At 38.1% G+C, this 26,035-nt stretch overlaps 1 long non-coding RNA gene across 2 annotated transcripts in view; it reads right to left on the bottom strand.

Annotated features, from left to right (window-relative positions):
• The window catches only part of LOC143266977 (uncharacterized), a 74,818-nt gene that overhangs the window by 37,745 nt on the left and 11,038 nt on the right, over positions 1–26,035 (bottom strand). For both annotated transcript variants that reach the window (XR_013041831.1, XR_013041830.1), the window contains exon 2: positions 13,647–13,798. This is a non-coding gene — a long non-coding RNA (uncharacterized LOC143266977). The remainder of the gene's footprint in view (positions 1–13,646; positions 13,799–26,035) is intronic.

The following is a 26,035-nucleotide window of genomic DNA, read 5'->3' on the forward strand; positions in this document are numbered from 1 at the left end:
TTATTTGATGAAGCATTCATATTCTGCAAAGAAATAATTCTCATTTTTAACCCTTAATTTTTAATGTATAAGAATTTCTCTGAGCTGTGTACTCATATTTTTATTTTAATAAAAAGGGACCATTTTAGGTAGACAAGATATAATATAATATCCTAAAATCACAACACCTAATCTTAGCAAAAATTCAGAGGTAAAGTCAGGAGTTCAAATCATCTTTAGCTTCCTAGAGAGTCTGAGGCTAGCCTAGAGATAAAGGCCCAACATCTCTAGGGTAATGCCAGGTCATTATGTCATTACTTCAAGCAGCCACCCTGGCCTGGTTTCATGTCCATGATAACCTGCTTCATCCCAGCTTTGTACACGTGCTCCTTTAATAATGATTCTCATGGTCACTTTGAAAGGACAAATAAAGGATGGACTTTTAACATTCTATGCTACCCCCATTGGCAGTTCTTGATATAACCATTACAGTCATTACAGTGGAACTCTAAACTATGGAGGTCCCACAAAGCTCAGGCATCAAACATCATTCTCCCTTCTCTCCTTCCTTCAAGAACAGCAGCACCATGCCAGTTGCTCTCTAACCTGATCCACTGAGCCTTGATAGAATCTACTCTCAAAATGCATCCTGGGAAAACTTTCCAGCCTGTTTCCGTTTGCACAAAATAGCTCTCTAAAACTGTAATTATGCAATCCTGCCTTGAGTAAATGAGCATTATCAGTCATGGAGGGCTGACTCTAAATCTCCCAAAAGTATCCAGCTCTTTCAGAAATTGACACATTGCTAATATGGAGAAATAACTCTGCAGCTGTTTCTAAGATTTTTAAAATCTGCTGTAAACTATATATTTAACTGAGGACAATCTGGCAATATAACTGTCTTCATGTATAATTAATCTTTATTATTGTCTAAGTCACTGTTCTATTGCTATGATGAGACTCTATGACCAAGGAAACTCTTACCATGGAAAGCATTTAATTAGGGGCTTACAATTTCAGAGAGTGAGTCCATTATTATCAGGTCAGAGAACATGGTGGCAGGCAGCCAGGTGCTGGAGCAGTAGCTGAAAGATACATACTGATCCTTAGGTGGAGAGAGAGAGAGAGAGAGAGAGAGAGAGAGAGAGAGAGAGAGAGAGAGAGAGAGAGAGAGAGAGAGAGAGGGGGGGGGGGAGGGGGATAGGGGGAGAGGGGGAGAGGGGGAGGGGGAGGGGGAGAGGGAGGGGGAGAGAGAGAGAGGGAGACAGTCTGGGCTGGCATGGGTTTTTGAAACCTCAAAGCCCACCTCCAGGAACATGCTTCCTCCTACAGGGCCACATCTCCTAATCCTTCTAATCCTTTCAAATAATGCCACTTTTTGGTGACTAAATATTCAAATATATCAGCCTATAGGGTCATTGCTATTCAAACCATTGCAATCTACTAATTTAATGTAGTTCTTTTGTGGTTTCTGGAACTTGTTAAACAGTTCCCCTTTCAAGACTTGTATTGATCATCTTCTCTGCACACTGCTCTTATAAACAGCAATAAGAATACTTGTAGAATACATTGTGTAGCTGTTTCTTCCCACTTGACACATTCCATCATGGAAAGTTGTAAGAGGCTCATAAGACTCCAGTTGCCATTGATACTTAAAGTCTTAGTAGTACATAAAATTACAAGATTCTCAAAGCCCCTGTTTATGGTTGTAAAGGACGAAGATCCAGAGATGAACTTTTCTGAGTGGCCACCAATGCTGAGTGGACTTTCTAGGGACACAGCTGCTTTGGGGTCATGCAGAAAGCCACCTATAAGCAATCTCTCACCAACATAAATGGTTCACTGCATACTTGTGAGACTGCTTACTAAGTTGAAGTTCTGTCAAATTATTTCTCTGGTCTATGACTGGTGCTGTATCTTTGGTGGATAGGCATTTGTTCATGTCTCCCAAGATAAAGTCACACAATATCATACAGAAATTTTGGTGTAAGACCTTGGAATGGCTTTAGTACTAGCTTTCAATTCCCTTTGTCTTTGCAGTTAAGACGTTTGGCAAGGTTTCAGTCATCTAAAGGGCTGGATTGGTCTTGCATATCATATTAAGATGGACATTTGCAGGATATAGATGGTGGTACACAGATGGTCACAGCATTGCCTCTTCCTAGGGATCATTGATGTGTCTGATGACAACTGGCTTATCTCAGAGAGAAAACCAAAGTGAGCAAAGACCAGAAAAACCTTGATGACCCTTGAAACCTACTTTCAAGTGTCATGTTTCACTTGGATTTCTGATTTACCAGGAGAATCCAGCATTGGTCCATACTAAAGAGCACACCAAAGACACATTTCATGATATGTGTGGGGGTTATTACAAGCTTTAACTGTTCTCTATTATGGAATTTCTCTTATTTGGGGAATATCATTTATGAAATCTATTCATACTTGAAATTTTACAGATCTACCTTAACAATGAACCCTTTTGTCTTCTGTTGAGGCAGAATATGAGTATACAGTGGAGCACCTCTGAGGATAAGGTTGAGTCCAAGAATATACTTGCCTATTTATTTATTTATAATTTTGTACCTGAGTACTATATTTACATAGTTTCTACCCAACTCCACCTTCAATTTATACCACATGTCACCACTTTCAAATTCATGACCTTTTCTTCTTTAATAATTATTGTTGCATATATGTGTGAGTGTATACATATATATGTATATGTAACTTGAATTGCTATGTGGTCTTATTAATAAAAAACCTGGAGCCAGATATTGGGGTTAAAACAGAGATCGGAGGAAGAAGACAAGCCATAGCCAACTTCACCTCACCAACTCCTCAGCTTCCAAAGAGAGTTACTTTCTGTATACCCACGTCTATATGCCTTTCTGTTCTGCATCTCACTTCATCTCTCTGCCCAGCTACATCACTTCCTGTCTGTCAGTACAGACTTCCAGACCTCTATGGTTAGTGCTGGGATTAAAGGCATATGTCACCATGCCTGGGTCTGTTCCCCAATGTGGCCTTGAACTCACAGAGATCCAGATAGATCTCTGTTTCCTGAATGCTAGGATTATAGGTGTATGCTACCATTGCCTGACTTCTATGTTTAATATAGCAACTGGCTTTTTCCTCTGATCCTTAGATATATTTATTAGGGTGCACAATATATTAGGGGACACAATATATCACCACATGTATGCACACACATATGCATATATATATATATATATATATATATATATATATATATATATATATACATGTATATATCCAAAATCCTTTGAGTTTATTTAATTTTTCTCATGTGTATCTGTGTCTAAGGATGACCATTTGAAATTGACCTATTAGGGAGCTCAACACTGGAAAAAAATGATTCTACCTCTTTCAGAAGCAATCAATTGCTTGTAGCTCTTCATTTAAAAGTGAACCTTGTGAAATTTCCCACATCCACATTGGTGTAACAACTGGTGTTGTCATTACTTAGGTCTTGTTTGGGAGTCATGTTATTGACATTTTATGTGTATAGCTATGTTTAGAAGACACTATGTAGCATCACATCCTGGTCCTCTGCCTCAAAATCTTTTTGTACTGTCTTCTGGGATTTTTTTTCTGCTCTTTGGCTGTAGGGGTTGTATTGCAGATGCATCAGTTGGAGCTATGCACATTTGGAAAATGGGGACAAGACTTTAACAAAGGACAGGAGAGGAAGAGTAATACAGAATTAGAGAGAAAAGAGATAAATATTACTAAGACTCTTAGAAAAAGCCACAGGAAAATACACTGTTTTATGAACTTACTTAAAACACAAATATAACAGTATTTTATTATATATATATAATATATTATATATATGAAATTATACATTCTTTTTTTTAGATATACCACACAGCATGCTGCTAATGTACCTCCCAAGAGCCATAGACTATCTAACAAACGTTCACAATGTCAAGCCTTGGAAACTCTTTTGATTTGTAGGTCAGGGGAGTTTATGAACCTCCCAAAGCAATACAGGTTATTACAATTGTACTTTGCTGTCTACTAGAAATTGAAGGTAAGACCCTATTCTAAAGACACCACACTCAGAACTTGATGAAATTGAGATGGAACTGACCTAGAATCTTCCTCCCTGAGTACTCTTTCATAGTATCAAAGCATGCAATGCAAACTTCCAAGAGAGAAAAGCAATCAATCAATAGTCCTACATAGCTAGAATGTCTATGTAACAAAACAATGTCCAGTCCAGCAAGACATGGCCAAGGATAAAATAGTGGTACTTCTGGTTTGTGAGTAACAAACAGTTGTCTACTTGGATTTAATACCCATTTAATTGAAGGGGAATTGTTCCTGTTATTGTAAACCAAGCCAACTCTACATCACTACAGAGATCTTAAAACTAAGATGAAGAACATGCTACTTCCACTTCCCCAATACAATATAATTCCGAATTGCCTTCTAAATACTTGTCCTTATACACACAGAAAACTGTAGCTTCTATCCTTCATCAAAGAAACTTCATTTTGCAACAGATGGAGACTAGAAAAGAGATCCACAACTGTTCAAAATGAAGAAAATGTTACCTTGACGTTTTATCTATTCTAGCCTATGACTATTTTTCTCAATATATCTTATCAATAACATTAACATTAATTTCCACTTCAGTAATTTTCACAGAGTAAAAATTAAAATAACCTCCCTATTTCTTTACATGCCTACACATACAAAGGCTCTCCAATATTTCTATATTCCATAAGACTTAGGACCTTCCACTATACAATCAATTTCATTCACTCACTTACAAATTATTGTTTATTTCCAAAGAAGATCAACTTGACAACTATATTCACTATGGCCTTGGATAGACTCCAATCCTTGACTGATGTTAGAGCTTTAGACCTTAAACGTTTAGCAACTTACAAACAAGTAGAGTATTAAAAAGAAGGAAAAGAATAAATAACTTTGACCTGACTTTTATGTTTCCATTTTCACTCACTGTAATGGCTACTGTAACTAACATTATATTATGCTTAACATGTGTTTCAAATATAACTATAATTTACACTAAGATATAGCAAGGTGTCCTTTGCCTTACAGAAGCATTTCAGTTTCATGAGGTCCCATTTATTAATTGTTCATCTTAGCGCCTGTGCTGTTGGTGTTCTGTTCAGGAAGTTGTCTCCTGTAACAAGGCTTTTAAGGCTGTTCCCACTTTCTATCCTATTAAGTTCAACATATCTGGTTTTATGTTAAAGTGGTTGTTCAACTTGGACTTGACTTTTGTGCAAAATGATAATTATAGATATATTTGCATTCTTCTACATGCTGGCATCCAGTTTGACCAGTATCATTTGTTGAAGATGGTGTCTTTCTTCCAGTGTGTATTTCTGGCTTCTTTATCAGAGTTCAGGTGTCCATAGGTGTATTGATTGGTCTTGGTCTTCAATTCTATTCCCTTGATCTGTGTGTCTGTTTTATGCCAATATCATGTGGTTAGTACTTCTATGGCTCAGTAGTACAGCTTGAAATCAGGGATGGTGATACACCAGGAAGTTCTTTTATAGTACAGTATTGTGTTCACTATCATGGATTTTTTCTTTTTTCCATATGAAGTTGAGAATTGTCCTTTCAAAGTATGTAAAAATCATATTGGAATTTTTATGGGGATTGTATTGAATCTGTAGATTACTTAGGGTAGGATGGCCATTTTTACTGTGCTAATCCTACTGTCTCTTTTTCAGTTTGTATATATGGTGGATTATACTGATTTATGTATGTTGAACCATCCCCGCATATCTGGGATGAAGCTTACTTGATCATGGTGGGTGATCTTTTTTATGTATTGCTGAATTGAGCTTGCCAGTATTTTATTGAGTATTTTTGCATCCATGTTCACAAGGGAAATTAGCACTTCCCAGATTTATGAAGATTCTTTTCTCAAAACCATTAGTTTGGTTAGTTCTTGTTTTAAAAATGTATATATTTAGGTGTACTTCTCTGTGTATCTATGTGCCTGTAAGTATAGGTGCCTATTGAGGTCAAAAGAAGACATCAGATCCCACAGAGCTGAAGTTACAGGCTCTTGAGAGTTACGTGACATAGGTCTGGGAAATGAACTCAGGTCCTCTACAAGATCAACAAGTGCTTAACTATGGAGTCATATCTACAACCCTCAGATATGATGAGTTCTTAGAAAAAGAGTTCTCTTTTGTCCTCTGCAGCTACAACTTGCTAAACTGGGCATTATTTTCCTCTCTTCTAATATCATTCTCATTAGCTTAATGTGTAGCAAAGATACATCAATAGTTTGGAGCTCCTGTAGACAATCTAGGCAATAGTCAATAACTGAAGACTTAATTAGCTGTCCCTAATACTAAGATAGCACAGACTTATTTTCTAGAGAGAGATATTGTACTTGGGATCCTGTAATTTAACTTACTTTCAATTTTTGCCTTTTTGCTCTCTTCTAACTCTACATTTTATTATTCCTTATCTAAAATATGTTAACCATTATTCTGTCTCACCCTTAGATTATTAGATATACCTGCCTAGCTTTCATACATAAACTGCCTATTCAAAAAGAAGCTTTGAAACATTTAGAGCTATCATGGAGTGGATACCAGAACACAGAGAGTCTGGAGTTGGGAAGGAGTTATTCTGATGTGATGGATATGGCATATAAATTGATGACTGGATTTTATGGGTTCAATTCTTAGAAAGAATCAAGGCCCCCAACTTCCCTTCTGGACCAGAGAGGTGAGTATCCAGGACTAACCCGGACCCCATCCCTGGGCACCAGGCACTCCAGGAAGACCTGCCCAACTTGGCCCCAGGTTCTGGTCACTGGGAAGGCCCCCTTCTAGCCCCACTGGGAAGGATCTCCTTCTCCAAGCCCCTGGCAGCCCTGCAATCTCCACGCCCTGCCCTCACGCCCATCTGCCCGAGACCCCAGCCACTTCCTGAGACTTAGAAACCAGCCCCCCAGCTCCCATCCTGCCCCCGACCTCCCTTCTGGACCAGAGGTGAGTATCTGGGACCAGCCCAGACCACATCCCTGGGCACCAGCCACTCCAGTGAAGACCTGCCCAACTTGGCCCCTGGTTCAAGCCACCGGGCAGGTCCCCTTCTAGCTCCACCAGGAAGGATCCCCTTCTGCAAACCCCCCCCCACCCGCAGCCCCTGCAATCTCCACGATCTGCTCCCACGGCCATCCCCGGGAAACCCCAGCCACTTGCTGGGACTTAGAGACTGGCCCCCCAGCACCGATCTTGGCCTGGACTTCCTTTCTGGACCAGAGAGGTGCTCAAACTGCTCTGATGCAAAACACTGTCTTCTGTATTCAACAACATTCCTTTAGAGACAACGAGGAATATTTTAATGTACTTATTTTATTTTCAAATGTAGGAAGATAATTCTGTGTGTTTTTAAGTTATTTGTTCATGTTTTCATTGTCAAACTATCATGTTGGCACTTGAATTACCATGTCAATGAGTAATTCTCCACTCCTAAGGGAATCAATTTTTGATAATGTGGATTCATTAACTTGAAGTTCACATTTCTGTAAACATAGGATATTATTATCAGAACTTAATCCTTTCATCTTTCTTCACCCTGGTGACACTTGTTCCCACAGTCACTGTTGGGTGCCTCATGAGCTCGCAGGAGGTGCTCTCATCTGTTACACTTTCCCTGTGGCTACTGTCCACCCCTTCCGTGGTCCCAGCTCCTCCTGTCCACGCCCCTGCTGAAGGCCTAGAGCATGAGTCTTTCCTCAGACTGATATCTTTTTACCCTTTGTTGCTCTGTCCCAAATGTCCTCACCAAGTTTGGCTCTGTTCCAATGTCCCTAGTAGAGACTGTTTATTTCTTAGAGACCAAGACTAAATAGGGAAGGGGGATTAAGTAATATCTTGTCAGGAAAAAAACACACTAAGAATCTCAAGAATATGGTCTTGTGTGTGTCCTCCTTACAAAGAAAAGTATTTTCAAACAAACCAACAGACATAAAAAGACTGACTGAAACTCCACCAAGCCCTGCTGAGGACACCCAGCAATCCAGATCCTCAGACATTATCAGAAGAATGGTGCAGCCACATGGAGAACCACCTTCACGGTTTTCAACCTGCAGCACAGCCTCACATTAATGTGCAGTGCTGCTATGTAATTGTCACAGTCCTAGTAGATCAAAACAAGTCCAAACTATTACACATGATGCCTGGAGTATTCGGTTTCCTAAGGTCAAAGTCAAAGTGGTAGTTGGGGTGAAACCCTTCACTGTCTCTGAAATAGAACGTACTTCCAACCTCATTCAGTGAGTATTGGGGAGCTGAGAGAACAACTGAGTGGTGTAAAGTTTATGTAACTAAGGACATTGATTATGATTCAAGGAAGTCTCCATTATTCTACAGTGGCTCATTTCTTTTAATCGACTACTTATAATGAAGTCTCATTCCCAATTCAAATGCCTCTTAATTCTTTTCAGAGTCACCAGAGAAAATGTTATTATTTTTAAAGGTTTTATAAAACAAAGCATGGAGCTACATGCTTTAAGTTCCCCAAGTCCCCATGGGACAGGAATCCTGCTGGTACTGGGTATTGTCTAGCTCAGCTGTGATTGGCACATGGTAATGATAAAGATGAAGAATGGAAAACACAGCAATGGTGATGAGTACAGGGTCAAATGTGAGTGGGAGTAAATGAGTGGGAAGGAAGACTTGAGAATGACATCCTGTGCCCAAGGTTCTGCTCTGTCTAAGGTACAACTGACCATTTTATCCTGACCCTTAGGGTTTTAGCTCATTTCATGAATTTCAGCTGAGCCTTTATGCCACACTTTACCATCTAGTCCCTTCCTGCCTGGCTATATTGTGTCCCTGCCAATATGACAGCTGATACATCTCCCCAAAAGACTGATTCCCTCCCCTGGTAATTGTCACTTTTCTTTTCTTTCTTTCTTTCTTTTTTTTTTTGTTTGTTTTTTTTTCAAAACAGGGTTTCTCTGTGTAGTTTTGATGCCTGTTCTGAATCTCCTTCTGTAGACCAGGCTAGCCTCCAACGCACAGAGATCTGCCTGGCTCTGCCTCCTGAGTGCTGGGATTAAAGGCAAGCCTGGCATCACTTTTCTTTTGTGTGGTAAAACAACACAAAAATAAACAATGTATAAAAGAAAGCATTTATTTTGACTTAAGGTTTCAGAGGGAGAGTCCACCTTTGCCAGGAAGAATGGCAGCAAGCAGCAGGCATTGTAGCAAGAACAGGAAGCTGAAATCTCACATCTTAGACTGCAAATATATAGTGAACTGGGAGGGGTGCCAGGCTTCTAATCTCAAAGACCATTTCCACTGACATTCTTCCTCCAGCAACCCTTCACCACCTAAACCTCCAACAGCTGTGCCACCAACTGAGGACTAAGTGTCCATATATCTGAGGCTACAGATGATGTTTCTTATTCAAGCTACCACAAATTCCCCCATAACAGTAGTACTTAGAAACTTTCCTTACAACTGAGTCAGGCTTTCAACCTACTTTTAGACATTGTGCTCTGACATATTTACTTAGCAATGCTCTGCACAGCTGCCCTGATGAATGCACATCTGTAAGCCTTAAGCAACGAATAACACAAGTCTGAGGCAAAATGAAACAAATGTGGCTTTGTGTAATTAATCAATTCTAATAACTTTTATCTCTGTATACACTTCCTGATATCTATAACCAATTAATTTTCCTATGACCTTCTTTGAATTATGCATTGATTAATGTGGTCTTTACTAAAGAGAAAATCGTTACTAAACATTTGTATTCTAGGGATTCAAGATAAAATGTAATTCCACTAGTGTTTAACTTTGGCCTGATTTCTCTCCTGAAAATAGGTGTTAGAACCCTTTTGATTATTATGGAAGGTATAGCACCATGGGAGCATGATGACAGAGTCTTTGAAATCATTCTGGGAGTACTTTTACCAGAATGGATGAAAGTTTCACCCTACCATTTCCAGGGCTCTATAATGTTGGCTAAAGAGCTGCTAATAGGGAACAAGACATGCAAACAACAAAGGAGGAAGAATATTAAAAACTCATTACAGCTGTGAAGGACTCTTAGCTGCTCAGACAGCCAGAGCTCTTATTGTGAACACATTGCTACTTAAATTTCTTCAAATTTTCTGAGAACACACAGGGGAAAGTTTCCTGCTTCATTTTAAGTGGGCCATTTGCATGAGTGTCCTTGGTCTAGAGAGATGCAGAGCCCTTAAGTCCCTCGAGGCAAGATATCTCAATAATGGCAAAAAGTCAAAGTCTTGACATTTGCCACCTGCAGAATTAAAGCTGCCTGTTCATTTCCCAGGGTTAATGTGCCATCTCTTCAGTTCAATTACCCAAATGTACTTTAGGAGTCTTCAGATTCCTGCAGCATGGCTTTATATTGCCAGACCTAGACTTTGACCTCTGCTCTGCTATCTACCCACCCTTGTGGACAAGTGGGCTACTTCACCCCTTTATGTCTGTCTCCTTTAAAGCCACTTAACAGCCATACTTCCTAACATTTTGGTTTATTATAAAATGCTACAAAGACAGGATCATTTCAAAGTGAATGTTAGACATATAATGACAAGTAACTATGAGGAATTTTGTGAGACTTCATGAGCCAAAGATTGCTTTATTTTCTTTACACCATGTCCTCAACCTCCAGAGTAAAGCTGGGGATGTGAAATCAAATGAAAAGTCCTTGGTATATTGCTTTCCTGGCATGTAAGCAGAACATATCAAAAAATTGAGGTCCATGGTGTTAGCTTTCCTTCCAAACATGTTAAAGTGTTGCATTCCACTTTTGACTTGGGGACCAGAAAATCTAAGAGGAAAACTATGAGATCTCTCTCTTACCAGCATGATGATTGTCTCACAATTTGATGTTAACAAAATTTCTCCTGTATTTGAGACTATATATGACTTTCTTTGCTATGTTCCTATTGTCTTAGTAAGTTTTAGTTAATGTGATCACCATTACAAAGGGTAATACAATCACATGTTGAAGTTATATTAAAAAAATGTCACTGAACTCCACACTATCACATGATTTTCCCTAGTGTTGACAGCTCTTACCTCTTCTCCCACTTTCTCCAGTAAAAACTGGCCTTGAAATGTTTTCCCTTAATCCAAATGACTGACTTATTTTTATGTGCTAATATTAAATCCTTAAAGTCAGGGCAATTCTCTCTTAAAATATGTGTTATTTCTTTCTAGCTGAAGGGTGGATCATATGGCTGAGAAATTTATTCCTCATACAATGTTCAGATTTCTACCTGGGTACAGCTAAAGTCCTGAGTTACAAAATAAACAAGTTAATAGCAAGCATTTTCTCTAGCTATGGCAACCCAATAGAACATTGTACTTTAAATACATAGAAAATGTCAGGGAGAAACCCCTGTGGACTATCAATTTCAGATATAAAGAATGAGATCCAGAAATAAAAAACTAATATCTGGCTTTGTATTTAATTATTTTAAAAGACAAAAAGAGAGCCCCAGTGTCCAGTTGTTTAAGGATCTTGATCTGTAGGGAGACATAAGCAAGCTACTACTCATAGGGCTCCAGCAACAAACCCAAGTATAATTCTAGCAAAGTCCAACCTGGGTAGACAATGAGTTGATTGGTTTACTTGCAGATCATAGACAAGGGATTTACTTTCAATAACATGGACACCAAAGCAGCAATAACAATAAAAAGTCTTACCCCCAGCATAGAAGATGGCTTCCCCATAGCTGCATAGATGAAGACTCCCCCCGCCCCCCAGTAACTCTTCCAGTCTTTATAGTGTAGTACCTCCCAACATCATGAGGCACATGCAATCAGGGCAGAATGACAAATGACCAGGAGGTGCAGAAGGAAGAATATCAGGGGGAGGGCCCAATGACCTTGGCCAACTGTTGCCCTATAAGGGAACCTCCGCAGTCAACCACAGGGGTATCTTGAAGTAGTCACAGCTGTTCTGGTGACAACAGAGGTTCTTATGCTCAGAGGATGGTTCATTATACCTGTACAGAACCTTTTGCAACTTTTCAGTCTTTTCTGGAAACAGTCTGAAAACGCATACTATCTTTCAAAATGAAGTACACATTTGGGACAAGAAATGAGAGTTTGGAAGAAATATTTGGCATGGAATGATCAGAAAGGCAAGTAGTAGGTGTAGATCTGAGGAAAATAAAAAATAATATTGCATCTCCACATTTAATATTTTCTCACTGGGACAAGTACACTTACATTGCTCCAACTACAAATATCAGTATTAGAAGCTGTCCCTCAGAGTTCTGTTGTCATAATCATTAGCATGTGTGATTCATAAAACCATGACAACTGTGAAATAGAATACAGGACATAATAGATTTTTTATTTATTTAATATTTTATAACTGGTAATATTAATTTTCACTATTAGATTTAAATCGAATTTGAATTATTTCACTCAGATGTAGTCAGTGAAATATTTGACAATGAGAATTCCTTAAAACAATAATTTAAACGGAAATGAAAAATTTGGCATCTTATTATTTAAATTAACAGATAATTAATTAATAATAATAAACATATTGTATTGAGTAGATGCAATTTTTATTTTCCAAGTTACCATGGACTCTAGTCATAGCCTTGGATCGCTGTAATTGGACACAAAGTGAATTTTCCTTTTGAGCTTACAAATATTGTAGCAGTTTTCTTTACTCTTCATTATTATGTCTTGAGGTTTTCTAAGAAGCTTACTGAGTTTAAATATGAAGGTTATGTAATAGGCTCATGAGTAGAACATGTAGCTGGGGTTGTAACTTTAGAAGTGTCTAGTTGGAGGAAGTGGGTCACTGGGGATTTGTCCTGCAGGTGTATATCTTGTTCTCTCTCTCTCTCGCTCTCTCTCTCTCTCTCTCTCTCTCTCTCTCTCTCTCTCTCTCTCTCTCTCTCCTCTCTCTCTCTCTCTCTCTCCTCTCTCTCTCTCTTTCTCTTTCTCTCTCTCTCCCTCTCTCTCCCCTCTCTCATCTTTCTGGTTGACATGAGATGAGTAGCTTATCCTGCCACATAGCTCTGCTACAATGCATCACTTAATGTAGTCTCTCAAACTCAGAACCATGCCTCAAATTTACATTCCCCAAATGGTGAACTAAAAGTAAAGTCACCCCCTCTTTAAGATTTTCCTATTAGTTGCCTGTCATAGTAAATAAATGTGTGACTATATAAAGGCAAAACTAACTCTTGTGAGACACATTTAGTTGTGGTAGGGAAAAAAGTGTTCATATGAAGAATACAGCTACTACCCCCTCATAAAGCACAGACATTAATTCTACTAATGTTTTCAGCATCCAAAATAACATCTTACAGAGAAAAAAATTATATATTATCTGCTAGCTATTTGATGTATGTGAGTGTGTGTGTGTGTGTGTCTGTGTGTGTGTGTCTGTGTGTAGAGTTAGATGGTTGAATGGAAGTAGAGGTTTTGTTAATGTGAACCAATAGACTTACACAGTGTATTTGAGAGTTTTGAATACACTCACACACACACACACACACACACACACACACACACACATTGCTATACATCTGTACCTTGTAGGAGCAAATGTTTGTCTATAACTTAGAGAAAAAGGAAAATACAAGTTTATATCCCAATCTAATTCTTTTACACAACATTTACCTTCAAAATACAAATTACAGCATGTAGCCATCAACTGCTCACTTCTCACTGAGATTTCAGGAGCCTCATCTTCTGTCTGATTCAGTTTCACAGCCTGGTCCACACAGGAGGATGCTGTGCCTTGAGGAAGGCAGCTCTAAGTGTGAAATTTCCTGAAAGAAAAAATGAACATGCATGTCACAAAAGCAGACAACAGAATCACACCTACAAGTTTCATAAAGAAAGTGTTATATTTTCTGTTTCCCATCTGTTTGGAAAGCCTGCAGCCAGAGCCAGAGTTGTCTAAGGTATACTCAAGTTAAGGGAGAGGCTAAGGCTGATCTTTTTATTTAATTTGTAAGTCTGACTGCTGTTAATAATAAACAGCCAGCAAGGTGGCACACCTGTTTAATCAACAGCACATAGCGAGATTCCAGAGTTCCAGGCCAGCCTCTCCTACTTGAGACCCTGTCCTGAAAACCGGTACTCAGTGAGTAAAAACAAAACAAATTGCTGTTAATTTTGAGCAAATTAGTTAATCTCCTTGCTTCTATACTGGCAACTCTGAGGAGATATAGTTCCTCACAGATCAGGGTAATTGTGAGGTCAAACTAAAATTATGTAGGCAAATCCCTTACTTCATAGCCTAGAAAGAGATTTTCCAATTAACACAGAAATGATTATTTTAATTAATGGCACTTATTTTCCCACATGGTACAATTTTATTTGCTCTATACAATGTAATGAAAATTTACAATTAAATGGAAAAGTTACCTAATGTCTGGCCACAAGCCACATTGCTGTGATATCCTAATTAACAACTGAATAACTGGCAGAGTGGAGTTTTTTTATGGGAAAACAGAACAAGATAAAAAACAGCAAAATAATCTTATTTGCTTTAATACTATTAAAATTTGCTTTGAACATGTATGTAAATTTTCATAAACACCTCTTAAATATTTAAGTGTGCTCTAATTTTAATGAGATACATTTCCATGTAGAATGAATATTTTTCATTAAGATTATACTTCTAGCTTTTGATGTGCTGTAACATCAAACCCTACATGGTTATGGGCAATGAGGAATTTCTAGTCATCATCTGCTCTTTTCAAGGTTCATAGTTTGAACTCAATAGTCTAATTCACTAGACACAATAACAAACCATGGAAAAGGGCTATTAAGTCAATTGTCCCAGTTTTCTGAGGTAACTAGGTGAGTGAAATACATTTTTTCATTTATTGTAATGGATTGAGGGGCTAGAACTCATTTAGAAGACCAGGTGTAAGTCAGAAAAATAATTTAATGTCAAATGTATAGATGCATACAGTTGTGATTTATAAGTTTATATAGAAACAAAAATGTGTATATGTAAACACAAAAGTTTAACTTTTATGCTGGTTCAAGGTGAATACTTATTGGGAGAGTTCAACCATTCAGTGCAGTAAGAATTGACTAAATTATATAGTCATTATTTTTTCACATCAGGCTCACTGGCCCAAAGCTTCAGGGGACTCTCCTGTCTTGACTCCTATCATGCACTGCCTTTCTATGGGTTCTAGGGATTTGAGCTCAGGTCCTCATGAGGCATGGCAAGCATTTTATCCACTGAGCCATCTCCTCAGACACAGTCTTCCATATTTACAAATCCTACTTTCTTTTCAATCAGAAACTTCCAGACACAATAATAAGTTGAATGACTAGAGAAAAGGTGGTAGAAACCTAGCCACAGATGAACCAGTCTCTGCAGTTTTCAGAAATGAACATTAAAATATGTATGGTAAAATGTGAAGAAAATAACTTTTAGAACTTAGAATTTCCTACAGAATAGATGTCATTTCTTAATAAGTAAACTCATACTTAAAAAATATAAAAAATATACTGAGTATGTTAAGTGAAAAAAGAAACCAAAATGAATCTTTAAACAGAATATTTATAAAGAATAAGACAGTGCACTGTAAAATAAGTCAGATGATCACAAACAGTTAACAAATGAGGAGGTGAAATATGCAAGAAACTATTAAAGGACTACAGTCTGATGGCAGAGGTCTTCTCTGGGCATTGGGTTGTCCTAACAGAAAGCAAAGAGGGGCAGGGAACTAGTTGAGGAGGTACATAGATTTTTCAAAAATAGAGAAAATAAATCAAGTCAGGAATTTACAAAGTTATAACAAGTACAAGCCAAAGGAATTCAAGAAATCATCATCCATCTGTTATAATAAGAACTCTAAAACTAAAACTAGAGACGGAATTAACAAAACAATTGCTCATAAAGACACATTAACATCAAAGAAGTCCTGAGGTCCTAAGGAACTGCTCTGGAGAAATGATGGAAATGAGATGGCATGGAAAATAGGCTTTAGAAAATAACTTAAAATTACCAAAAAAAAAAAAACTTTAAATTTTTAAAATGTTACTGATACCTTAGTTTAAATTATATAGAATGGCTATTTTATTGACAGAATAGCTCTGGATGGTCACATGGTAACATCATAAACTCTCATGTTATTAAAAACCTAACCATCAAGCCATTTCATTTTCATCTCTACCCCTTTAATGTCTATCATTTGAGCTGGAAATGGCTACAGAGGGTGTGTTCCCAACCCACTTCCAAGTCTTTTAGTTTCTGCTTAGTTACCCACTAGTGAACCAGTTTGTCTCACATGGACTTAGTTGGAATGGTAACCACTGGAGCCTATAATCACTTATATTCATGATTATTTTATGTAGAGTACAAGATTATGTGTTTTATCCCACGCACATAAAACCTTACACTTTGCTATGATTCACCCCATCCAACCCTAAACGTTCCCTCATGACATCTAAGTAGTGCCAATATTTACTTTCACTTTCAAAATCTGTTAATTTTGTTCTACATTTATTTTCATAAGAAGTATTAGTGAAGATCAAAAGCACAAAATAATCCCAGCAAATGGAAATACTCATAGATAAAAATTCCTCAATATGAAAACATGTCAGAGTATTTAACATCCAGGAAATATTTAAAATTTCAAAGATATAACATTACATTCCTCAAGAAAGCCCCCAAATTCAAAATTAATTGCACCAACAGAAAGACAGCTAGTACTAACATGTGATACGAGAAGGTAGTTCAGTAAGAACACCCTCATGGCCAGAAGGAGTCCAAGAGGCTTTAGTCAGAACTCACACTCCAGGGGAAGATACCACTTATCCTACAAGCTTTTAGATAACTATGGGGGTAGCAAACATGTACATGATCACTAATGTTGTTTGCTCATAGATCAAACTATAACCTAATACAATAAATAAATGTACACCACTGGTTCAGAGGGAAAGGCACAGGTCCTGATTTATTCAGTAGATGTTTGAGTTCCTATGCACATACATGATATAGGATTCGCTTTATATCCTGAACCAACATTTTCTTTTCTCCTCTCCTCTCTTCTTTTCTTCTCTCTCTCTCTGTCTCTGTCTCTCTCTGTCTCTCTCCTTTTCCTCACCTCCCTCCTTTCACATCAATAAACAATAGTGAATTGGTATTGATAAAGGGTAAAAATAATTGTATCCCATATTTCTGATCAGAGAATATTACTTGAAGGCTAAGATTTTGCACAACTTCATGTTAGTAAGTAAAGGTGACAGTTACCCACTTGGTTTCATTTACTGTTTAGCAGTTGTTATGTGTCATGCAAATTCTTTTCACTTATCTCATTAAAAATAATGACATGAAATAGCAAATTATAGTTGTTCGTGTGTTTAGTGTCTATACTGCTGGTATCACTTAATAACAGGTGTATGAAAAACATATACTGTAGTTGGAATAATAACAAAACATCAGTCTCCTTTATCACAAACTGCCAGCTATATGAAGATGAAGTAAAATTTATGTTGATTTTGACCATCTTTTGTGCATGTTAGAAATCTTCAGTAATCCACATATATTTCTAGGTAATCGTTTATGTATTCTTTTCTTTAGTACAATAAATAACACCAAAATGTAATGTGTTTTTCCAGCCAACAAAACCATTTGTTTTTCGAGTCATTTGTTATTTGTTTTGATTTAATAAATTTGATTTCAATGCTCCCTCATTTTTAAACAAGTAAGTCCCCAGGTAGGTGTTTACTTCAAATACTTAGCAATATATAAAGTTGTAAGTTTGCTAGCTAGTTTCTTTTCTCCACTGAAAACAAGAGTATTCTTCTCTTATTGATGAATCTATTTCTTTCATTCAGAACAACACACCACCTAAGATGTGAAAGATGTGCGGATGCATAAGGCCAAGGACTCCCTTTCCAAGCCTACCCTTGGGTTCATGTGCCTTTTTAGGTACTGGTGAGCACAGAAGTGGGAGCTCCTCCTGGCCCTTCTACAGACAGAATTCTGTGTGGCTTCTATGACACCTGCCCTGTTGATAAATGCCTTTGACATTTCCTCCTTTGGATGACAACCTGGACCCACCAAACAATGGGACATTATTGCTCTTGTGTTTTATGTTATTTGACAAAAGTGAAGATATCTAAAAATTCCTACCAGGGTCACAAACCTGATGATTCCGATTAATCAGGAAGGATATTGTCCTGAGAAGTTGTACTGACATGAAAGTACAACAGAGATTGAGCCCTTCCTCAGGGAAGCAGAGAACTGAGCTCCTGATGGACACATTGAAATAGTGAGCTGCCCTGTTGTGAGGGCCAGTGGATGCTCTCCTCTGAACTTCTTCCCTCTACCATGCTATGTTGATCTAATTTTTTTAAAGTGTTTCTGTGACTCAATACAATTCAAATCTTATTTAAAATAAAAGAATTCCTAGTGATATTTCTAGCAACTTGAACTACCACATAATATTCAGATGATTTTGAGAATACATGTCTCTAGAATGAAATTTTCAATCTCTTGTACTTAAACACAAAATAATTTTCCAGAAGGGCAAATGAAAAAAAAAAGATAGTTCACAGGAAAAAATCACAATTTCCAGAGCCTCAAGAAGTTGTGTATTACTAATCAATTTTTAATTTATTAAAAATTCAATTCAAATCTTTGCAAATTTTCTGTGGGAAACATTTTATTTTTTCATTGCTTTGGAAAATCTGGTGCATATAGATTCAGAGCCGTTCTTACAGAAATATGCTGTTATTTCATACCCTTTGTTTAAAGTAATGGCTTTGTGAATATTTTCCTAGGGAGTTTATTCTGTTATTCCCAGAAGGAAGGGACAATGGCAAGCCTAGGACACCATCTTCTCCAAGCCAACCTGGATGAGCCAATGTACTTACTGAGAATAAGGCAGGAGCTTGGTGACCTGGATAGCAGCATTAGTGAAAGGCCACTCCAGTATGGTTGCAACTCATGGAATATGCGTTACTACTGTCAGGTCCCAAAGAAACTCAGGACAAATGGCTAACTGTGGTGCCCAATCAACCTACCAAAATGCACACTAGCAGCCAGGCTCTCTGAGAATCACAAGTATCTGTTACAGAGTCCTGGCTCCTCTCAGCATTTCCCACCCCGTCCTCTGTCCCTACTCTAAACCTCTCCAGCCCTGAACTTCTCTTCCCTTCCTCCAGCTTCTGGTTCCTACAAAAACCTCCCATTTCAGCCACACATTTTCTTTGTTCTCTTGGTTCTACTCTCTCTCTTGGCCTCTGTTCTTGGCTCCTGGTCCCCTCTTTTTTCTTCCTTTGCTCTTCTCTTCCTCTCTCACTCTCCCAGTCTCCCTCTCCTCTCATGACCACATTCAGTCTATTACTTTCTCTCCCTGCTCTAGACTCTTCCAGATGCCTCTGGCTGTACTCTCCCTCATATCTACAATAAAAAATTCTCAACCACACCTTGGAGCGGTCATATCCTCATTTCACTCAACTGCACTCTCCTTGTTCAGCGTGCAGACAACTCCACTGAAGAGTCTTCCTTCCTTTAGTGGTAACATTTGTAAAACTGCAGGCAGGCTCCTCACAAGTCTTTTGCATTTTGTGAGTCTCACAAAAGCCCCCTGAGTCTCAGAGAGAAAAACAATTACACAGCAATGACATTCTCTCATGATGTAAAGGACAAATGTCCCACTCTCATAGCCTAAGGTCATCCCAGGAAACTCTGTCTTTTTTTTATAACAATGACATTTTCAAAATCAGCTGTGTAGGTCCTTAGAAATCAGAGAGACACCTCACATTTGAGGTCAGGAACAGGGAAGTGGGTCATAGATCAACATTCTGAGGTAGAAAGCTCCAGCCTCACTACAAATTTACCCAGATTTTTATTTGGTTTACACATCTTAGTCTTCCTAGGTAAGGTGTCATTTAAGTCATAGACTTTGGAGCTTAGAAGTTGGTAAAAATAGAGATGAAGGAGCATGGAATATTAAACAGGCACATAGTATAATCCTATTTGAGTTTTAGTAAAATGCCTAGGTGACCTTATGAAATACTGATCAGAAGTAGATTACATGACTATCAGATAAAGCAGTTCACACAGAATAATCCCATCCAGACATGGACTAGGAAAAGGAGATGGGAAGTAGAGATCACTGATGAAAAATGGGACAAATATCAGAATACACAAGCTAAATCTAAGAAATAATGGGCTAAATACCCATGAAAGCAGTGCTTAAGACAGTGTATGACTTCATGGGTCAGCACACTGCTTAGAGGAGAAATCAGTTAAAGATGGAGCACAGGACGCATAGCTGGTAATATGTAACACATGCATGCATATCTGTAATGTATACTTGTGCAATGTGTATAATATGCACATGTAGGATTGTGAAAAAGAATCATATTAGGATAGGTAGCTTGTGCCAACATCAGCAATAGTTATTGATATTCATATCTAGCTCTGATAATAGATCCTATGCAAAGAACATGATTCGTTGTTCTAGTTTCATTTCTGTTGTGATGAAACACTGGACAAGACCAACTTTAGAGGTAAAAGGGGTTCCAGGTTCTCGTCTGTCACTTCAGGTAAGGCCCAGCAGAACCTCAGGAGTCAGTGTCAGCACACCCACAATCAAGGGCACTGGAAACACAGGCACCCATGCTGCCTTCTTGCTTGTTCTTGGTTGTTTTTCTTCACTCTTAGTTCAGGGCCCATTGTAGAGAATGGTGAAATACAGAGTCAGTTAGATCAACTAATAATCAAGATAATTCCCATTGACCGGTCCACAGGATAATCTGCTCTAGACAATTTCTCAGTATGCTTTCACAAGTTAACATTTAAAATTATCACACTCAGCTTTACTGCTGCTGTTGTTTGAGACAGGGCTTTACCATGTAGACCAGACTGTCCTCAAGTGTTGGATTATGTGTAAGAGCCATCCCAAGTGGCTCAATTATTATTATTGTCATTGTTGTTGTTATTATTATTAAATTACTTGAGTGCTGATATAAAATATGATTAAATGAGTTCTACCTACCTTTCCAGTTTTTACCTCAACTACCCTGTCCACAGCTACTCTGAAAGTCAGAGGGGGTTTTGATCATCTCTTACAACTTCCCTTTCCAGCACCCTCAGAATCTTAGTGTAGTCATGGTGGGAAAAGTCACTGCAGATTTTACTTTCACTAGGAACTCATGCTTGCTGCTGATGGTTCCCTTACTGCCAACTAAACTCAGTTTGGCTGTGTGGATGCATACATTCCCAGGCACCATTGCCACACAAGTCCCTTGGGTGAGTGTTCAGGTCAGTTCTTTGGATATGAATTGAACAATTCAGTATATCACTTTTCCATAGTCACACAAAGTGCTTATTGAGTCGGACCATGCTAGTGAACTGCAATGATGCCCACATTTCACATACTGGAAGCCTGTCAACACACAACCCTGAAGGCAGAATCTTACATGAGAAAATTTCAGTTAAGCATTGGTGTTTTTAATTGCCCTACAACATGATTCCTACTGGTTTACCAGACTTCCTACTATGACGGTACAACCAGAGCTCCAAGTTGTGTCAGAAAAGTTTAAAATGTTACCTTTTTCCAGGTGAACTTAACAGTGGGAGATCTGAGTTGTTACCATAGCAACAGAAGTGACAGAAGTTAAAGGAACTGACAGCCTCCACTGAAGACTGTAGAGGACTAGCTCTCCTAACAGGTGATGAGAAACAGTCCCCAAGCACAAATTCACTCTCCTTACCTTTGGATTCAGGGCTCTGACATCAGCAACTATTCAGATCTGCTTTGAAAAACACAAATTCATGCCCTAGCAGAACCAGTCCATGCTGACTTTCTCTGTGGAAGATGTTATTTCTTCTTGGGCTGTCCCTCTCCCCACCAGGAAATGAAGCAGGGTTTTAGTCTCTCACACCTTACATGGCAGGGGCCATGTACATGTTTCTCGCCCAACATACAAACTCCCAGTCCAATTGTGGTGTTGCACACCTATCATCCAGGCACCCAGGATGTGGAGTCAAGAGGATCAAAGCTCTATCTAGTTCACCCTTGGCTATGAAAGGACCAAGCAGATGCCATAACAGGCTGCTTAGTCTTCTCTCAGAGATTAGGCCTCAGTTTCCTGAGGCTTAAGCAAGCAGTTTCTGGGAAGGCCATGAACAAAAGACATAGTCCTTGCAGTAGCTCCCTTTCTGCATGTACCCTGACTGTTCAAGGTTCAACCAGTTGTTTACTGTCTGGGACCCCTCACCAACTTAGAGCTGCGTGCATGGGTCAATGTGAACATGCTAGGCCAGCCTGCCCCTATGGTAGCTCAAGAACAAAGCCCAGGAATTGTCCTGGACTGCCCCCAAAAAGATAATTGCAACCCCCAACCAGTAAATTCAATGGTTACATACCCTCACCAATTAAAAGAGAACAGAGACCTTCAAAAATAAAAATAAACCAATCTGAGTTGCAACCGTGCCAAATCCCCAATCCCCACAACTGCTTGTGGTTTTTACCTTTAAAAAGACAGCCTCACAAACAAAGAGCAACTCCTCTCTGCCTCACTGTATTGGGTGTAGGAAAGTTCCCTGACTAGGCTTGTATCTACAGAATAAACCTTGCTGTTGCATTCTGGACATCCTCCGTCTTCAGTGCTCTCTTTAGAGTCATGGTCTGGGCATAGCAGCCAAACAGCTAGCTTGAGAATAATTTGGGCTAATTAGACCCTGTCTCAAAACTCAATCAAGCAGTTAATCAATGAATTAATAAAAATAATAAAAATAAAAACCCTTACCCTGAATCAATGCCTGTCTCACCCACTGCTCTCAGAGGTCAGAAGCTCTCGCATTCACAAGCAGTTTGAATTAAAAGGGGACAAAATTTGGATCTAATGTTTCGCAGGAATTTGGCATAAGGAATTCAGATGTGTGTGGTAAGTATTTTTGGATCCCTGAAAGTGGTTTCCTCCACTGGTGAAATAAGCCAGCCAGATCATGCCTAATTAAAAGTCTAGGGCTTTCTGAGAAGGGCATTACAAGAATATCTCTGCTGTTGTGAAGAGAGGAAGATAGAAATGAATGAAGGAAAAGTAATGAGATACAGAACCTACTGGGCCCCATCCCTGCACAAGTGCACACTGATGTTCCTCTGTCTTTGTAAAGTTACAAAAGCACTCTTCTCCCACATTCCTATCTGCAATCTGTTGACCAAACTGTGTGCACAACCACCCCTTAAGTGTGTGGGCACAGCATCATTATTTATTGATTGATCTCACTTTTATGATGATTCTATCTTATACATTGATCTATAAAATCACACTTGAGGATTTTAAATTTTCTGATGTAGGATATTTCAATATATAATTTTTCTTGGATTAGTTTTGGTGAATATTTGTCCTATATCGATAGCTAATTCATCCAGGTTCCTATAAAGAGAATCCTTCCTTCACTGCACGAAAACATCCCATATTAACAGAATGGTGCATCCCTTGAGAGTGACATTATTCCTGGTATTTTGAATTTCTCACTCATTGTGTCAAGGGCATGGATATGCTACGCTTACAGTGATCTTCACAACTGATTGTCAGGGACCAACACACTGTTTAGCTTTGGTATGTTATCTACATGTTGCCCTTTGATATTATGTATAAATGTCTCAGTCTTCAGTAACTATGAAATCTGATCTCTATCTGAGATTCTAAGTTACATAAAGTTCACCTGAGGGCTATTGGCCTGATTTTAAAATTCAATTTTCCATTCTGTAAGTGATTCACCCCTCCATTCATCGACCTGTTCTTCTTTGTTTGTTTGTTTGTTTGTTTGTTTTCAAGACAGGGTTTCTTTGTGTAGTTTTGGTGCTTGCCCTGGATCTCACTTTGTAGACCAGGCTGGCCTCGAACTCACAGAGATCCACCTGGCTCTGCCTCCTGAGTGCTGGGATTAAAGGTGTACACCACCACCGCTCAGCTCTGTTCTATATTCTTTTTCTCATTTTTCTCTTTTCGGTGTAGCTGCTCTATTTTCTATACATTTCTCAAGTGCACAAAAATAAATGAACCAATTTGTAAATATGCTTTGCATAGCTATTGTTTTGCTCATATCAAATAAATTTCTTCTGAAGAGATCTTATTGTAAACCACCTTGCTAATTTTTTATTGTTTTGTTTTTGAAGCAGCTTCACCATCCATAACTTTCATTTCTGGCATTCTTCCCCTTTTCTCTGCTTCCAGAGTAGACCTGGTGCTGAGGGGCATTCACACTTCACATTCATTGCTTCTTACCTATGTGCACTTTACAATGGGCCAGAGTCTCTGTGACTTCAGTCGGGTGTGTTGGGTTCTTTTGTTTCACTCTGATAGGGTGATTTTGTTCTTGAATTTGCTTGAAAGAGGCATATTTTCCTCAAGTTCAACTCTGCTGAGAGTGTATCATAAGAAAGTTTAGTTTACTCACTAGCTCTGCAAAAACCTGCTGAAATGATCATGTTTCCTTAAAGCAACAGTCTAAATTGCATGAGTTAATGTGAGGACAAGCTGTGTTTCTGTCTTTGAAAGAAAATTTTTCTAATGGTGTTGATATATTCTTTATATCAGGGTTTCACTTTTCAAATTTTTATAAAGGAATTTATAGTTATATGCGTATTTGAGAATATTTATTTTTAAATCTCACTTCTCCAAGTATTGGGGTCAAGTGTCTTATACCATGAGATTTTGGAAATTTTCCACAATTAATATTTTGTGAAATATTTATATTAATTTTTATTAAAATGTTTTAGAATCATTCCATTACGTCATCTGGTTTTCTATGAGAGTAGATTTTATGCAATTACCTTCAAATAACATAAAAAGATTCAGTTTTTTACTTTATCTGATGACTTCTTTGTAAAATTCTACATATAGAAAACTGCATTTAAATGAACAGAAAGATTTTTATAATGTCCATTTATTTATTATATTATTTCATTTTATTTAATGATTCTGTATTATTTCTGGCTTCTGTCACTGTTGAAATATACATATCCACTGTTAGTTCCTTGCTTGTGTGGGTTTTTTTTTCTTTTCTGTGTACTCTCAAGGTTTTTATTTTCTTTCTGCTTTTGCACTTGTACTATTACATGAAAATGTTCTGTCTGTAGGCCAGATGCATTTGCTTATCTTTCTGAATATCTGCATTAAGGCCCTCTATTAATGTTAGAAAACTGGAAGATTCAGATTTATATTTAGCTTTTCTCCTTTATTTGTCTTTTTCCTATGAAACCTCAATTGCATGTGCATTAACATGCTAGAATAACTCAACTATCTCTTGGAATATTGTATTCTGAACTTCAATATAAACTTGCCACACATGCCATATTATAGTCTCCACTTTCCTTTTAAAATTAGTAATCTTTTGCTTCTTGTATCTTTTTTAATTTTTCAGAAAATTAGTAGGCATCTAAATTTTGACTGATTTAACACAGAATCTTTACAAACCTGGATATTTTTTTCCTTCTCCCTAGCCCTATAATAACAGGCATCTCTTATTCAAAGTCTTCAAAATCAGTTGTTCAGTTTCCCAAAGTATTTGTAAAGATTCTTGGTTCATGACTGAGGCTGAATGGTTGACCTGTGTTTCTACGTTTCCCCTTGCCATGAGAGAATGATAATTAATTCTTCTATTTATCAATTGCAGCTAATTTCTCAGTGTTGTGAACAAGTCAGTTTCAAACTGATATAGAACCTGAGGCTATAGAAATAAATGCACATGTCTCCACCTTCCTATGTTGTTAGACACATTGCTGGGTTTTCTTCCTCTCCTCAGAGGACTGTTTGGAGAAGCCCGTTCCTCTCCACACAGAATCAGTGCTAGTCAGGTGATGGGCAGGCACTGTTGTTCACCTTCAATGCACCTCAAACAAGTTATTCTTCTGTGTTGACTCAGCTTAGCTTTGTGGCTTTTGGGGTACTTCAGTTGCTTTGAGAAAAGACTTTAGAACTGATCCTACTTTACTAGTTGTTCATGCATACTTTCTCCTGCTATGTAAAACTTCAAGTTTCTGCTTATGGTTTGTAGTAAACTGTAGATT

Source organism: Peromyscus maniculatus, chromosome 1, assembly GCF_049852395.1.
Source record: "Peromyscus maniculatus bairdii isolate BWxNUB_F1_BW_parent chromosome 1, HU_Pman_BW_mat_3.1, whole genome shotgun sequence".
In the NCBI taxonomy this organism is placed as follows: Eukaryota; Metazoa; Chordata; class Mammalia; order Rodentia; family Cricetidae; genus Peromyscus; species Peromyscus maniculatus.